Below are 17,022 nucleotides of genomic sequence, written 5' to 3' on the forward strand. Positions count from 1 at the left end.
GGAATCTATAGGTCCTGGAGAAGGCGGTTTCTAAACTCAGCTGCTTAGACCCATCCTATTTTTTCCCCAGCAAACAGGAAATGGAGCCCTGAAGGGCTTTTTTTTTTTTTTCTTTAAACTGGAAATTGTGTGGAGAGGGGGCATACTGGTGATGCCCACTTATAACCCTGAGCCTGACCCAGACTTGGGGGTCTCTGTGTGTTTTTTCTTCCCTCTCTTTTTTTTTTTTTTCTATTATTTTGGCAGACTTTTTGGAATGTCTGGGAGCTAAGGGCTTTGCTTCATGGAGCAGAATTCTGAAGCAAGAAAAAGAGAAAGTTATAGACTAAACCACAGAAATGTAAACACGTCTGCAGCTAAAATAACTCCACTTTCATTGAAAACACTCCTTCACAATCAGACTTCTGTGTGCTATGGTCAATAAAACTGCATGTTAATAGCGACCAATTAATAGATTATGTTGCCTGGCCTTAAAAGTTGAGGGAGTTTTAATTATTATTTTTCAAATTAAAGGAGTGCTTATTCCCTCCCTTCCCTTGGGGTGGCGGGCGGTGGGGGGGGCTTAGTTTTCTTTCTGGCTGTTTGCTGAAGTTCTTGGCTGTTAAAGTTTGGAGAGGGAGGAACACGAGTAGTTTTCACTTGGTCGGAAAGGGGAGAGTCTGCAAGAGGACGCTCTAGGATGGGTTCCTAACGATCAGGCAGGGACGGTCCCCGCGGGACATGAGTGAAGAGAAGCTGCAGTCAGGTAAGCGCGATTTTGACGTCAGAAATCACTTATAAACTAAAACATCTGGAGGGGCTTCGCAGTGCCCCCGGGCCGATGAGCCAAACCTCGCGGCTCCCCCTTTTGGAGGCTGTATCTTGCAGACACTGTTCTCAGGAGGGCCGCTGTCACCGCGTCTGTCCATCAGACCAGGGTGTGTGTCTCCTGGGCATCTTGGCATCCTCGTGACCGCATCCCGCTCCTCCTCAGCCTCCTCCATCGGGTCCCAACGCTCTCGGGACGCGCGGGTAGTGACTCCAGGTCTTACTAAAGCCGGTGGCGCCTGGCACCACGTCTCTTCATTAAGCTGAGGGCGACGTCGTCTTAATTCTGATCAGCATCCCAGGCAGTCGATGGTCATTTTAAACTTCTCCCGAAACAACCAGTTTTAACTTGTATTATTTGTAATGTGTGTAACGGCCGAGGTTGGGTAAAAAGTTACTTCTCACTAAGTTCCGAGGAGCAAGCACCTCCGCGGCGTCCCCTCACCTCCCGGGCCCTCCCCTCCCCTCGCCTGTTCTCCGGTCCTCGCTGGGTCCTCCTGGGTTTCTCTCCCGCGCCGCCGGGGCCTGGACTCTGGCTCACTCCGTCCCAGGCTCCGCTCCTCCTCCTCTTCCTCCTCGGAGCCGCCAGCTGCTTCCTAAAGCCAAGCAGGGTCCAGACCTGCCCGCGCCGCCCGCGCTCCCCGGCCCGAGGGCGCGCTCACGGCCACGCGCGCCCGCATACCCACGCGCTCTTGGACGCGCGCGCGCGCACCCGCACCCTGGCGCCCCGGGCCACTCACGCCCCCGCGCCCCGCCCCGCCCCCGGCGTGCACTCCCGGATCTCGAGCAGCGCGTCGGGGCGGCAGCCCTGCTCGGCGATTGGCGGGAGCCAGAGCCTCCCGGAGGCCGGCGCCCACACCATGGGCTGAGCCCGTCGGCGGCCAGGGACTCAGTGCCGCCCCGCTCGGCGCCCACGGCCAGGCACGCGCGCGGGCACACGCGGGCGCGGACACGCGCGTACACCCACGTGCGGGACACGCCCTCCCCCGACGGCGGCGCTCGCCTCTCGGTAAGTCCCGCGGCCCTCGCGCTCTGCCCGGCTCCTGCGCTGGAGGCGGCGGCGGGGACGGTGGCAGCGGGGTGACCCGTCTCTTCCGACGGCGCCGGGACAGGTGGGGTGTGGGACGCCGGGAGGGACGGCTTATCGTCGCCCGGGTCCTCGGAAGGCGCGCGCGCCCGGGACGGAGGGAGAGGAGTGGAGACCCCCGCAATAGGCGAGGGCCGGGAAAGCTGACCGCGGGAGCCTCGTCTGGGACACCGAGAAAGAGGTTATTTGTTGTTGTCTGGAATGGAAATAAGTCTTGAATTAAAACCCACGCTTGGCTGAAAGTCGAGGCGAGCTGTGGGCTTGGCTGTCACTGCCGGGTCGGTCCTTCTGTGCGTGGAGTCGCCCTTCGACGGCGCTCTCACCGCGCGTTCCTAAACCTGGGCTTAGTCTCTTCTCTGCACTTCTGTCTGTCTTTTCACCTTCTGACACCTCAGCCTGCAGCTGTTATGTTTATGTACTTCCCGTTTACCGCTTTAATTGGGAAACTTGGCATGTTTAAAAATTTTATATATATATATATATATATATATATATATATATATATATATATATATGTATATCAGCTAGCCTTCTTGGTTTCTACCTGAAATCCAACATCTATGTATCACTGTTATATATTGTATAGAGGCTTTACCAAAGGTACTGCATAGAATTATTTTTAACATTTTAAAGCAGTTCGATGCTATTACCAATAGCAGACTAAACTGCCCAATAAAATGGATAAACAATTTTAATGCCGATGTGAACTTAATACATGGAGTTGTTTATTAATTCGTTGGGATAATTTCGTTATCTTTCCAAAGAACGTATTCATACGTGCCACGGATTTCCCACTGTGCATGTTTCTGGAGCTTCTGTAGTTCAGAAAACTTTCAATGTGATTTAAAAAAATTTTTAGTCTTCCCCTGGTGACATACATAGGGCATAGAGTTTATTTCCCATTGAGATTATTTTTGAGTATTTTCAATTCTCTCCAAATAGCTTAGAGCCCTTGACCTGGCCTCAGCTACCCAGTCACCTTATCACCAGGAGAACTGTCACATTCCTGGGGTTAACCCTTGCTTTGCTGGCAGCAGCTTGCACTGGCTTCATCAGTGGGAAGACCAGGCAATAGAAATTACATAAAAATCCAACCAGATAAATTAACTCACTATGTGTCAAATTATGAATGAGCTAATTATACCATTGAAATTACAATTCTAGTGGAAACCGGATGAGCTGTGCAAATTTGTGGCTACTATGCAAAGTTTTCTAATTCTGAAGAAAGGCATTATGAGTTCTACACATATCACAAATACAGTTTGAGGTTTGGTAACCACAGCTCCTATTTGACTCAATGACTTGGAAATTACACTAAACCAGCAAATACGTATTATATCTTTTTGAGTTATTTAAGAATATATAATTCCAGGTACACTTAAAATTTGGTTTCTTCTCTTTTCTAACACATTATAATTCCTTCATTTTATTTTTAAATATTTGGGGTAGCATTGTGATATATTATTTTCCATGTATCTATTCTCTCATGATGAGTTCTTGGTGATTTACTCTGATGCGCCTTCTTTAGGTAAATTTTTGAGAATTCTTGTTTACCATTGGATTATGTAATGGGGCTGCATGTACACATGTTTATAACCATTGCCTCCTCCACTTCTTGTTCTTTTTTTTTTAAAGCAACTTCATTTTTATTTTTTTTATTTATTTATTTAAAATTTATTTATTTTTTGGCTGTGCTGGGTCTTCATTGCGGTGTGCGGGCTACTCATTGCGGTGGCTAATTGTTGCGGAGCACGGGCTCTAGGCACGCGGGCTTCAGTAGTTGTGGCGCACGGGCTCAGTTTCTCTGCAGCATGTGTGATCTTCCCGGACCAGGGCTCAAACCCATGTCCCCTGCATTGGCAGGCAGATTCTTAACCACTGCGCCACCAGGGAAGTCCCCTGTTTTGTTTTGATATTAAAGAAAATTCTTGAGTTTCTCATCTCATAAAATCAACTATTTTATTTGTGGTAAGGGCTGAGATCCCAGTGGAGTGCCGGATATATAAGTAAGAAGTAAAGCCTCTTTGAAAGATGTCAACCTTGATTTTTAACTTACATACTATTCTAAAATTTTATATATTGTGTGTATATGGAACATATCATATTTTGTAAGTAGGTAACAGGAAATTTTCAACTTTTTTTTCTAAAATTAATATTAGCTTTGGTCTTACCTTGTTACCTGTCCTTAAACAACAACAACAAAAATAATAGAAGGGGGATTTATTTCTTCACAAGACAGAGGAGCTAATGTTCCTGAGATCTTTTGCTATTCCCCAGTGAAAAACCAGAGCAGGTCAGCATCAGTCATATGATATGGGGGGTGGGGAGACAGTGTCGTGTTGAATAAATGTCGGTGCCACTCACTGTTTCATGGAACTTCGTTCAGGAGGTGTCGACAGAGAGACACCCACTTCTAATGAGACTGCTGGAGCCTGGGAAGCAAGAAGTGGTCCAGGTAACTTAGATCAGAAGGAAGTCATTATAAGCAGAATCCCGGCTTTGTGATGCTGCAAGTCAGTCCTCTGTTTAAGCTGGGGGTCGATCTCTCTAAATGCAGGTCTCTTTGTCACCTCCTGGCTTGATCACCCTTTGCTTCCTGGACAAGCTTTTCCAGTGAGGAGGAGAATGCCAAAGGGGCTCCATTTTCTTTCTCCAAAGTGTAAGGATACTTGGGCATTCCCAGGGTATATCGTCCTTCAAAACACAGCCTTTGTTTATGATCTGCACCTTGAATTTGAAACTCTTCAAACCTTTTGAGTTGCATTTGTAAGAAAAACAAGCTGACGCAACAGAGGGATTCAAATATTTTGGACACAGTTTCAGAAAGTTTTTATACGTGGTGGTAGCAGTGTGAGTTTTGGGGAGGACTTTGAAAGTCCCTGCCGTAGTTGGTGACACTCACACAGGAGGTCTCCTAGCTGCCCCTGTATTGTTGATGTCACGATGGCATCTTCCTTGGTACTTGTTTGCACCCTCACTTGGCTTAGGAACAGGTAATTATCTGTACATTGTGCATTGTCAGTATATACCTTCTCACATTGATAGATTCAAAGCAGTTACTCTGTAGATTAAAAAAACAGAAGTCTCCGATGGCTGGGCTCTCATTCGCACCGGTTTTTCAAAATAGCCAGGGGGAAATGTTGCCCTTTTAACTTTTTTACCTTTTATTTTAAACATTTTAGTATTTAGAAGAGAGAGGATTCGGTGCTCTATGTTTGTAACATTGCAGATCTAGTGAAGGTAGTGAAGTGATCTAAAGGCGAGTGATCTAAAATTACTTTGCTAAATTTAAGCGTAAGTAAGATGTAGACACCACCAAGTAATTAAAGGGTGCATCTAAAAATGGAGCACTGGGTCTGAGTTTTAGATTTAAAGTAACTTTTAAGTTCTTCTATTTTGACAGTGGCCTGTCATAATCTGGAAGACCCTGATTGAGTATGAGAAGCAGTAATTTAACAATGAAAGTAAGGGGTTCAGTTACCTTGACTCAGCGCCTGGTCAGAAGCAGGGGCAAAGAAAGTTTAGTCCTGTGACTTTTTCCCATTTCAGAATGGCTGTGGGTGAAGCCTACAATATCCTTAAAGTGTGTACAATAGGCCTTTTGAATTAATTTATCACTTTTGAAAATCACAACCCTAGAGAATTAGACGGGAGATCTGACCTAGAACAAACTGTTAGCACGTCTAGGGGTTTTGAAAACCTAGATCTGTAGTTAAAACATACTGCCTAATTTTGAACTGTTTTAGTGGGAATGAGATTTTCACACGTTAGTGTCTCATATCGGATTCCTTTTAGTGCTACTATTACTTTAATAATTATTCCCCCAGGAAAACCTACTCTGGGGGAGAAAAACATGCCTGCAATGGATAGGAAGAAAAACATATATTATAAAAAATAATAAATAAATGCAAAATAAAACCTAAAGAATGATTTAAAAAAAGAAAAAAGAAAAACAGGCACATCTACGGTGATTTTACAAAACAGGAAACCCTTACTTTCACTTGATTAAGGGTTTGGCTGAGGTTCCCAAACCTTCATTTAAAAGTGAAGAAGAGTGTTTGCCCCTTAGTCTGAGTGCAGTGGAGTGAAGGGGCTTTGAGCGGTAATGTACTCGCTTGGTCATATTTCCACTGAGTGATTCTCTGTTCTTGGTGTGGGGAGATTCGTTTCCTCCGTGAGGGAGTGGAAACGTGGGTTATGGATCCTTGGGGCTTTACTAAAGTAGTTAAGTTGCAAAGTAAAAGAGAGATGCGTGTGCATGTTTTTCGGTGCTCTAGGCAGGGAGGTTTGTGTCACCACCTTGAGGAAGGATTCGTTTGTGAAAAGTCATAAGCAGCATCGCGGAAATGGATTAACTGGTGTTGGGCACCTTTCTGTCTGAACTAAGCTGGGCGTCAGGCTCTGTGCTCTTCTGAACAACAGGAGAAACCCAAGATCTTACTCTGTCTGTTAACGACCCGTTGCCTTAATATAATCAATTGATTGGAGCAGGCAATGGAAAAGCACTGTTCCCTCCTCCTTGTGCTACTGGTGCTTGGAATTCTGCTTGTGCTGGAGAGAATGAAGAGCTCAGGCTTTTGGGGAGAGATTGAAAGAAGCTGTTTTGAGGAGGCTGGTGGGAGGGAGGTGATCACGGTGGCACCTTGGGACCCCAGGAGTGAACAAGGACGATTTCAGGATTCTTCCATGGGATGTACAAAGAACCAAGCTGAATATAAATAATAGCTGAAGTGTGTGCTAGTAAAATGAAATGTTTGGAAACACAAACCACGCACACTTGCCATCTCAACATAAAACTTGAAATTAAATATATCAGAAAATCGAGATTTCTTTTTATTGGGAAACAAGACGCCAATTGGCGTCTCAGGGACATTTTAAGAAGATTGCATTTTAAGAAGAATGGAATCTCATTAAAATCATATCCAATCTCCCAAAGCTGATGCGGGCCTGCTGCCGGATTTACAAATCTGGGTCTATAATTGCTCAAAATTTAAACGTGCCTTGTGCAAGGCTGGCTCTTTCTGGAGTGCAAGTTACAGTAGCAAGATGACAGAATAAACAAAAGTGGAGGAAAAAATTTGCTTCTTCAGTATTGAAAAGTACTTTTTAGTCTGTTTGATCCTGGCAGGAACATTTACTTCTCTACACAGTTTTAAAATAGAAATAATGACAGTGAAGATCAAGTCCAGGGAATACTGCGAGTCTCTCCTGGAGAAGGGGTGTTAGGTCAGCATATTACCAGGATTTAAGTTCTGAAACCCCACCCAAAACCCTGCCCTTAAAGCAGAGAAAGAGATTGTTGCTTGCTGCTTGCAGGGTCAAAGGGAGAGGGTTTTACAGCTAAAGTAGTATCATGTCTGAAGTGGCTTATAATCCTATCTCATGAGAAAATTTGATGGATTTTTGCAGTTCTCTAAGGCTTGTAAATATAGATGAGTAAACAGAACATCCCACAAGACCAGTTTCTCCTACGTACTTTATTCCCAAATTGTAAAACTGGAGGTAAGTCCAGAAAAATCGTCCCATAAGTATGTAGAACCCTCAGTAAACTCCTGGGAGGCAGAAAAGGGGTTATATCTGTTTTAATTTTAAGATCGCATTTGTAACTATGTTTTGCATGCATATAAGTTTTTCTTTGCAAATATGAAGCGTTGCATCATGTTGAATTTGCTTTATTAAATTGAAGCAACCTGGAAACACATTTCTCAATCAAAATTTATTGATCACCTATTAAATGAGAGCAGTGTCCTGAAAGAGAAATGGGAATGTGGATCCCATAGGGACTGTTAAGACACTGGACATACCTAGAGACTAGAAAAGCAACTGCAAATGTAATGGAACTTGCCTGTCTGCCTGTTTGATTCCAGCCATTAGTGGTCTGCCTCAATTACTCTTTGCTCAACTAGTTGTATTGACAACATGTAAAGAAAACTGTAGCCCCTTCCACTCCAAATAGCTAATAGCATTCACTCTGAACGCAACGTCCTTGGGATAAATATCCACAGGTGGAAATTCATGCAGGAGAACGCAGGGAGTGCCGAGCAGGGAAAGACCTGTCTGAGGTCAGATTTGACCCAGGCTTGGAAGGTTCAGGACTCCAGCAGAGGAGGGGCATTCTGAGTAACAGAGAGGCAAGCGCCAGGAAGAGACTAGAAGGGCAAGCTGATCCTTCAGTGCAAGGCACTGTGGGGGAGCCTCGGGTCAGGCCTTCAGGAGCTGAAACCTAGAAAGGGAGTGAGTGTCCATGCTACCGAATCTATTAGAGGGATGAAAGTGCAGGCCATGGGATCTAGAAAGGGGGTGAATGCACAGGCCATGGGATCTAGAATGGGGGTGAACACACAGGCCATGAGATCTAGAAAGGGAGTGAACGCACGGGCCATGGGATCTAGAAAGGGGCTGAATGCATGGGCCATGGGATCTAGAAAGGGGCTGAACGCACGGGCCATGGGACCTAGAAAAGGAGTGAATGCACGGGCCATGGGACCTAGAAAGGGGGTGAACGCACGGGCCATGGGATCTAGAAAGCGGATGAACGCACGGGACATGGGATCTAGAAAGCAGATGAACGCACGGGCCATGGGATCTAGAAAGGGGGTGAACGCACAGACCGCGGGATCTAGAAAGGGGGTGAATGCACAGGCCATGGGATCTAGAAAGGGGGTGAATGCACAGGCCATGGGATCTAGAAAGGGGGTGAATGCACAGGCCATGGGATCTAGAAGGGGAGTGAATGCACAGGCCATGGGTTCTAGAAGGGAGATGAAAGCATAGGCCATGGAATCTAGAAAGGGGATGAACACACAGGCCATGGGATCTAGAAAGGGGGTGAATGCACAGGCCATGGGATCTAGAAAGGGGATGAACACACGGGCTGTGGGATCTAGAAAGAGGGTGAATGCACGGGCCATGGGTTCTAGGAAGGGGGTGAATGCTCAGGCCAACGAAAATGGCACATTCATCAGTGCCACCTGCTTGAAGCAGGCTGGTGTGACCGTGAGCCAGGGTCCTAGGCTGTGCAGTGGTGGAGGGAGTGGTCCCTAGGGGGCTCTGAGGTGCCACATTCGGGGCCATGACGGAGACCATCCCCATGCCTGCTGTAGGTCAGCTGTTGGGGAAGCTTGTTATCTTATCACACAGGCCCTTCTCTCTTCAAGACTTTGGGTCGACCCAGCATCAGGAGTTGCTGTCTGAGTTGGATGTCATTCGTCCAGCTTGGAGGTGTGCGTGTGCCCAGACCCGGCACGGGGGCAGGATCCTGTGACCTGCCTGGTGGGCTGCCACGTTCTCAGCTCCTCTTCCCGTTCTTGCCCTTGTTTCCCTTTAGCCTCATCTCTATTGTTTAATTTGCATCTACTTCAGAATTTTTAAAAAAACCTTGTTATATCACCTGTATCCTTGTGGATCACTTTAAACCCTTTTACAGAACAAGATAGAGTGTAAATAACATAGTCCACCTCCTAAGAATCATACAACCAAAAAGGGATCTAGACCATGCCAGAGGAAGACCAAAAAAGGCTTCCCGAAGGTTGGTGCGTTGGGCCTGCACCATGGCGTATCCTGGCTCTAGATAATCAGGGATGGGGGTGGGAGGCCAGCCGCAGGCAGCCGCGTGGAGGAGTCAGGCACTGCGGTGCTCGGAGTGTGGGAAGTGCCCCCTGGGAGCTGGGGGACACAGCACAGGAAGTGCCCAACCCCTGGTGTTGGAAGGACCAAGCTAGACACAAAGTGTGAAGTTAAAAGGCAGGGAATAAAGTAATCTTGCAAAGGGGAAGTGAGATGTGATGGTTAGAGCATGGTCACTGACCTTGACTCCACCAGGTGGTGCAGACATGGGATCCCTGTTGCCCTAGGGCATCCTCACCATGGCTCTGTGAAGGTGGTGTTTTATTGCCCCATTTTCCAGAGTAGCAAAGTGAGGCTTGGGAGGGCTGAGTGATGTGCACACAGTTACACAGATAGAGCCAGAGCAGAGTGAGAACCCAGCTGGGGTTCGGCTCTGGATCCCCACTGCTATGGGGAGTTCTCTTGGTCAGCACAGAGGGTCCACTTACGGAAGTGACAAGAAGGGGGCAGGGTGACATGGAGGCAGGGTGGGTGGAAGGTCAGAGCAGCGCTGGGCAGGGGATATAGAATGTGAGTCTCGTGTAGTTTTAAAAAGGAAAAAGAAACATGAAATTAATAATTATTATTAAATTATTATTAAAAATTAAGAATCTGTTTTATGTAATACATGTCCAAAATATTATCACTTCAAGTGTCATCTATATAAAAATATTGATGAGCTCTTTTACATTTTTTTCTGTATTAAATCTTCAAAATCAAGTGTGTGGGTTACATGGAGCACATCTCAATTTGGACTGGCCACATTTCATGTGCTCAGTAGCCACATGTGGCTCTTGTATTGGACAGTGCAGGTCGAGACTATTCAGCATAGGTGTTCAGATTTCATATAATTAGTAGCTGTGAAGTCTACTATATAACTTGATCACAGTAATCGAATTTTTGTGATTTCGTGTCCCCCTTGGCGACATCACCCAATATATCACGCTGGAGCCAGAAACGATAGCAATAAAGAAGTGAATGCTAGCATGGTATGTCCAGTATCAAACCTGCAGTTTTCAGATTGGAGAGATCACGTATGTATGATTTCCTGTTGACTCACTTCATGCTTTTAAGAGGCAAAACCAGATATCTACTTTCAGACTGAAACTTCATGTGTGACAAATAGTGCTGCTTTTGTTGGAATCATGCTCTGACAGCTTCTCGTATAAACATCGTATTTGAGTATTCCCTGTTTAAGGGTAATCCCGGCCGGATGACATTTTTCTTATTTTGCCCGTGGACAGTGTCTTGAGGATAATACAATTTATCATTTTGAGGAATAGCGTTCTTGAGGTGCTAGAATCCCAGAGAAAGAATGGATAGCCGTCAGATGGATTGCTACAGAATTAACTTCTCAGAGCACACGTTCACACAGTTTGGTGGTGGCAGATTGCATCTAATGTGGGCCTTTCCCTCTCCTGTAACGCTGAAGTTCATGGCCAAGTCAGTCGCATGCTGCTTATTATTGCTGGTGTACTATGTGTAATGTGTCACTGAATAACTTAGCCCTTTTACCGTATGCATGTTTTAGAGCTGATTTAATTTAATGTTTATGCAAAGTAAAACCCTTCCCTATAGATTCTTACTCATTTACCTTCCCCTGAATAAGAAGTTTGTGTTCAGTTCAGGGCCCGGTCTGCAGCAAACTCCTTGTCTGCACGTTTTTCTAGATAGTTTGTGTTCATTACCCCCCCGGGCAGAAGGGGATTTCACTCCATTGTTCTGGTTTATTTCTGCTGGTGGGCAGTGCTTACTGTAAATGAAACAAAAGTGTGTTAAATAAGATATGTATGCCTTTTCTCAACTCGAATTTGCTGTGCAGAATCTAACACCTAATTCAGGGCAGTTATTGGCATTCAAACACAGAGAGAAAGGATTTTGCGATTTATTACAAAAACGCAGAGAACTCAGAACTAACAAATGTGGCTTTGTGTGCTGGTCTATACGTTCCGCATCTCTCATTGTCGGATGCTTCATTTTAGGTCAGCAAGGAATAACCCAAAAAGTGAGAGCGTTTGTGCGGTGTATGTTTCTGCTGCGTTCAAACACAGGCAACACATTAAATCTTGTAGCTCAGTCCCGTTTCGTTCAACATGGAGCATCGGTCGCCAGGTGAGATCCTGTCAACGTAACTGCAATTCTGTTCCAAGACCTACTGCATGTCCACTCGATCCCATACGCCGCGTTCAATGCACCACTTTCCCACGGGAGTACAAATTTAATTTAAAGTCTAAATTATATTTGAGAAGTCTGAAGCACATTAAGCCTTCTTAAATAATTCACTCGGGGTTATGTTCAGTGAATATGTGTAACTATGAGAACGTGCGAGGCAAGTGGTCTAAACAGAGCGAATACGAGACCACACTGATGCGAGCCACCCAGAGCCTTCGACTGGCAGCGTGGCTCGGCAGGGAAAGTTGAGGTCCAGTTGCTTCTGTGTGGGGTCCTTGCAAGTTGCCACATCCTCAAACAAGACCTTGGAGGCAAATTGCTGAACGGCTCTGACAGCTCGTGGCTGCAGCTCTGGGCTGGGGCACAGAGAAGGTGACAGGGACCCAGCGGGGCTGCCCATCCGCACATGGATTCCCCACCAGCTTCTCTGGTTGGGTGTGAAATGGCTAAAATGTACTCTTGGAAACTGCTGTATTTAGGTAAACTTGGATTAAGAATGTCAACTGTGGAGTGTTTTCTTTCCCCCCTTCGGGATGAACAGCTTTCATATGCTGTAAGGATGTGTGGGCAGATTCAGTGACAGGACCAGTAACACCCAGTAGAGTCACCTTGTAAAGGCGTTGCTAAGCATTTCCCTGTCCCTGTGGTCTCTAAACTCACTGATCCCCCTCTCTGCAAGCAGAGCCCCTGTCCCTCCTGCACGGGTCTTATTTCCTTAAGTGTCTGGATAGCACGGTTTTGAAGGTGAGCGTCAGCGAAGTGTCACCTGCAGTGGACACGCACAGGGGCTAAAAGAAACAAGGCAGTGAGTCTAATGAAATCAGGCTGCGGATGTGAAGCGATTTTGGAATATCCTGCCCCTGGTTTCTGTCCTGTGTCTGGTTTTCATGGAAATTTGTGTCTGGGAATGAGGGGGAATCGGAGTGGATTTGCTGGAGGCAGGTGACTGCGTTCTTTGGCCCCGGCTGTCAGGACTCTCTGGTCCAGGCACTTCCGAAGAGGGGAGGGAGTCAGAGGCCTTAGGAGATTCAGTGAGCACCATGCAATCTTTATCAGTTATCAGACAGGGAGGATTTTCGCAGAGTTCCTGATATTTGAAGATTATTCAGAAGTCTGCCCTAGTCTGGGAGTTTTAGCACCAAAAACATACCCCACTTACTGTCTGTAAATTACACTTTGAGGTCATCACAGAGTTACTTCTGTATTCTGTGATGCTGGCTTACGTAACCTCTGAGATTATGAGTCAAAATGACTCCATTTCTCTCTCCAGCAAGGACACAGGCAGTGCAGGTCAGGAAAACATGTAGCATCGTGGACGGCCCTGTTGGAAATATAGGCTCTCTCTGGGAATGAGTTCCGGCTTAACCCAGATGAAAGAAGATATAAAAAGTGGAAATGAGAATGAGAATCAGTTACGTTGGCTCTGGCAAAGGAAGCAAGATAAAACACCGTTTTTTAGTCTTCACTCCAAGCAAGTAAAAAAAGAATTGCACATCATGTATTTGAGAAAGATAAACGCATGCTTCCTTTCTGGAATAAGTAAGGTTCTTTTTTTTTTTTACATCTTTATTGGAGTAAATTGCTTTACAATGCTGTGTTCGTTTCTGCTTTATAACAAAGTGAATCAGTTATACATATACATCTGTTCCCATATCTCTTCCCTCTTGCGTCTCCCTCCCTCCCACCCTCCCTATCCCACCCCTCTAGGTGGTCACAAAGCACCGAGTTGATCTCCCTGTGCTATGCGGCTGCTTCCCACTAGCTATCTATTTTACATTTGGTAGGTTCTTAATAGACTAAGGCAAGGCAAAGATTGTTTGCTGCGTTGGATATTTAATATGGAATGAGAAGATATTCTGAGAGATCTTTAGTTTGTAGACATTAAAAAAAATAGGTCATTGTTTTCAAATAAGTACAAGCATCTGCTTCATTTGCATCAGCGTATTAGCTCTTGATTTCTTTCCTTTCCTGGTTTTTGTTTTTTTTCTTTGGTTTTGTTTCTTGCACTCAGTGCCCATTGGCTTCTAAAACAAGAGGAGACATGTATGTGAATTGTTGGTTAAAGAGTATCTCAGTGTAGCATAACTCTTCCAATCCCAGTTTACAAAGAAATAATTATGGGCACATCGTAAACAGACTGGAGTAAATGCAAACAGGATTTCTTTATCACTGAAGCACCGGTGCTAAACATATCAAGAAGTCATAATATTTTGTGATGCAGTTACCCTTAGGCTTAAATTATTTTTCAACCTTTTTTCATAACCAGTCCCCTAAGGAGTCTTTTCAGACATTTTTTCCCCTAATCACCCCTCTCCCACGTGAAAATTTAATACCACAGTTACACAGCATATCGGTTTAGGAATCTTACATTGTACATATACATGTATATCTACATTTAGGTGTATCTGTGCTTTATACATAAAAGAGTGAGACCTTTTTTCCTCCTCCAAGAACAGATTTTAGCCTCCTTGGGAATGCATGGCTTAACTTCAAGAGATGCTGATTGTTTAGAGAAGAGATGGCAGATGCCAGTCCACGATCTTAGAAAGGATTGACGGCGGGGGGTGGGGAATCCAAAGGGACTCAGGACATTATGCTGGGGAATTACGTTCTCCTTTGTATCCAGAGTGGCCTGAAAACTGACAGTATTAAAGCAAGGGCAATTGTTTTAAATTTTATTTTTTTATTGAAGTATAGTTGATTTACAGTGTTGGGTTAATTTCAAGCAAAGGAAGTTGATGGCTCCTTGTGTATTTCTCAAAGGGCTCCATTGACCATGCATTTCTGCTGACCACACACTCCGCACGAGAACAGGTGATGGGGTGCTTATCAGACTTAGGGTATACACGATCAGCAAGTCTTCAGAAACACCCAAGTTGCAAAAAGAAGTCCCCAGGAGGCCAGGGCACCCTTGCGTGTCAGTGACCAGAAAGGCCACTTTTTCTTCCCCGTCTGGGCAGGAGCAGCCCTCCTCTGCTTCTGCAGACAGCTCTTCCCTGTAGTCTCGGATGTAGAAATACAGGTTATGTGGCCGGTTGGATGCAGCTGGATCCCTTTGGCGCTAATGTTTCCCCTCCAGTAAAAATGGAAATATATTAAACAATAAACAGCCCCCCCCCAAACACGCCAAGTTGAAACCAAAAATCAATCAGAAGAGAAAAACATTTGGGCTAGTGTCAAGAGAAACAAAACCAAGCCAGCACAAATTTTTATGAAAATGATCACTGTATAGTATTTCCATGAACAGGCAGCTGACTCAGAGGTGGAGGGTGAGTGTTCTGAGCCGTCTGAGCAGCCTGCCCACGGCTGGAGCTGACGGGATACTTACTAGAAGGGACCCAGTGAGACCAAAAATAGGAAAAACTGGATGAGGGAAAAAACCAGATTCTTAGGAAGGGAGAGACGTGCGAGCTGTGAAACCAGAGCGGTTTGGTAAGAAGCTCACGTTGTATCTGAGTTTCCCCTCCTCACCAGCAGTCCTTCCAAATCCCCTGGTTCTCAAAGTCAGTAAAAGTATCCAGGGTCCCTTTTCTTCTAGAATAATCAAATGATAAATAACATTACTGTGAGTGCAGAACACACAAAGGTTAAGTTGTTAAAAAATGCTTACCTCCAGCTCATGGTATAGGAGGAGTTATGATATTTTCTGGTAGTAGGCTTCTTTCTGGAATGTCACCAAGAAATTTGCTTCTGGTGAGATAGGCGATCCAGGCGGGTATCTGGGCCTGAGCATCTCTGAGCCCGTGATGTGATGCGGAGCCTCTGTTCCTGCCCTGATGCTGTCTGTGCTGTGCATTTGGAAGGTAAAAGGTGCATTTTCATGGATTCTTTTTGTCTTTGTTGTCTTCATCTCAAGAGGTGCTAACCTCCAAGCAAGTCACATGTAATTAGGAAAGCTCTGTCTCCTCACCCTTCCCCCTCTCCTTCACACAAGCCTTCTTTTTCATTTCTTACACATAGTTTGAGTCAGTGGTGATCCACAGTCAGAATTTTGAAAACCAAACGGGAGAATTGACCAAGTGCTATGACGTGGTCACATGAAGAACAGGTTTGGAAGTTGACGAGTGCTTGCCCTTAAAAATCGCTCAAAATGCCTCTTCAAACTATGACTGCCGTCACACTACATGCCATAGTAAAACATTACATTGTTATTTACTTTTTCTTGGTAATAGGACCAGATTAGATGACGCACCACAGTGTATGCCTAAACACTTACTTATATTACAAGCTATATATCTGATCTTCTGTAGCCATCGTTGACACTTATTTCATGCTGCCTTTTCTGGGGAATTCCCTTTGAACTTACTGATTGAGACTGTTGACTATAAAGCAGTCTAGGAATTGAGAAAACATTGAGGATTCTAACCAACCAGGGTCAGTGATAACATGAAGTCCACGTCTGTATCCAGAAAAATAAATATCAAATACCATTTGGTTTTCTAGGCCATTTCAGCATTGTTTCACTGCTTGGCTCAATTGTCTTTCACGTGATTTTTGCATGGCATTCCTCCACCCCAAATCTTTTAATAAACATAAGCTATTACATATATATATACACACGTATATATATATACACACACATACATTCACACATATATATAATCTAGTACATAGATTTCATGTGTACTATACATATAATCTATTGCATAGATTACAATATTGCAGTAATCCTGTAAATATTGTGATAACCTCTCACCAGAGCCTAGAATTCAGGATAAGTTGTCTCTTCTTAGACCACATTCAGAGAGGTCCGAGGAGGACCCCAGTCTTACTGAATTTCATTCTGTTGCTAATTACTCAGGTAGAAAAAGACCATGTTCTATGTGATCTCCTTCTATGGGGCTCCTATAGGTCAAGGCACCTGCTACCCGTGTACGGGAAGGCTCCACACCTAAACAGAAGCCTTCACAAGACTAGTGGAACCTGGGGAAAGTTCTTTTAACATTGGAGAGTTGAATCCCCCTTAAAAATATAAGATTTTTAAAAGCAAAGATGTCTGCTCATTATTTTATAGTATGTTGGAATAAATAGAAGCTTCTTTTAAAAGGGATTCTTCTACTGAGTGAAAATAGCATCATGTTGGTTTGCAGACAGAATGCCATTCTAAAAAATGGAGCCCCATTTTCACTGGAGTCAGAAAGGCAGTCACCGTCCCTGCTTTTCCCTCCCCTCTTTATGCCTTGGCCTTGATTCAGGCTGTCGACTCCAAGTCCATCCACAGTGGATCCATGGGTGCCACCCAGAGAGGGGGTGAGTGTGGCTGGAAAGACCCTTCCAGGGAAGACAAACAACTTCACTCACGTTTGTTGAGCTGATGGGACAGAAAGGGAGCAGGGTGATAGAAGGGACTG

At 45.0% G+C, this 17,022-nt stretch overlaps 1 protein-coding gene across 3 annotated transcripts in view; it reads left to right on the forward strand.

Moving 5' to 3' along the window:
* The first annotated feature begins 620 nt into the window (after positions 1-620).
* Positions 621-17,022, forward strand: part of ERG (ETS transcription factor ERG) — a 280,170-nt gene continuing 263,768 nt past the window's right edge. For 2 of the 3 annotated variants that reach the window (XM_060098476.1, XM_060098479.1), the window contains exon 1: positions 1,648-1,816. The gene's annotated coding sequence lies outside the window, so the exon portion shown is untranslated. Of the gene's footprint in view, positions 746-1,647; positions 1,817-17,022 lie in introns of those variants that run through there. The other variant, XM_060098477.1, reaches the window with a different exon arrangement.

Source organism: Mesoplodon densirostris, chromosome 5 (assembly GCF_025265405.1).
Source record: "Mesoplodon densirostris isolate mMesDen1 chromosome 5, mMesDen1 primary haplotype, whole genome shotgun sequence".
Lineage (NCBI taxonomy): Eukaryota > Metazoa > Chordata > Mammalia > Artiodactyla > Ziphiidae > Mesoplodon > Mesoplodon densirostris.